This window comes from Sinocyclocheilus grahami, unplaced genomic scaffold, assembly GCF_001515645.1.
Source record: "Sinocyclocheilus grahami isolate Dianchi unplaced genomic scaffold, SAMN03320097.WGS_v1.1 scaffold461.1, whole genome shotgun sequence".
Lineage (NCBI taxonomy): Eukaryota > Metazoa > Chordata > Actinopteri > Cypriniformes > Cyprinidae > Sinocyclocheilus > Sinocyclocheilus grahami.
This window is the reverse complement of record NW_015505640.1, coordinates 869,183-869,987: the sequence shown is the minus strand read 5'-3', so window position 1 is coordinate 869,987 and position 805 is coordinate 869,183.

The window sequence follows — 805 nt, the reverse complement described above, 5'->3', positions numbered from 1 at the left end:
GCGTAAAAAGACAGTATAAGTCATTATAATCCGTAATTATGTCCCACTGGATGCAACAAATGCCTCGGTTATAATGGGTTTGAATGTTTTTGTCTCATCGCTCCGGCCAGACAGGGTATCACAGTATAGTAGGGGCGTAACATTTCCGTCACACGCTTGAGGTATTCGGCCAATCACAATGCACTGGATAGCTGGCCAATCACAGCACACCTTGCTTTTCAGAACGATGAGCTGGCCAATCACAGCACACCTCGCTTTTCAGAACGATGAGCTTTGTAAAAATCGACGCGTTTCAGAAAGGCGGGGCATAGAGGAGAAACAATAATGTACAGTGTGTGGAAAATAATGTGTTTTTTTAACCTTAAACCGCATAAACACATTTCATTACACCAAATACACAAAATAATGTTCTTTTTAGCAACATTATATGACCCCTTTAAGGTAATTTATTTATTTATTTTTACAATGTTTTTGAAATGTATTCATTATCACAGGCTATAATGAAAAAGTAGGAGGCCTATACTGATCATAACAGTAGATACATGTGGTTTGAATATATTTACTTTGGCTATTAATATGTGGCTATATGTCACAGCTCCCCCTTAAAGCGCTTGTCTTTTTCTCCTTTTCCATCTCTCCAATTCTATTCTTCTCAAGCGATCGGAGATGAGTGGATAGTGCAAACCATCCCACTTTGATTGCTGATTTTTGTGTTTCTGTTTTTGCTTTTTTAAATAAAATTGTGGTTTCAGTTTAATATGTTGCAGGATCATTTATTGGTAATAAATAAGTGATAATAAATAAT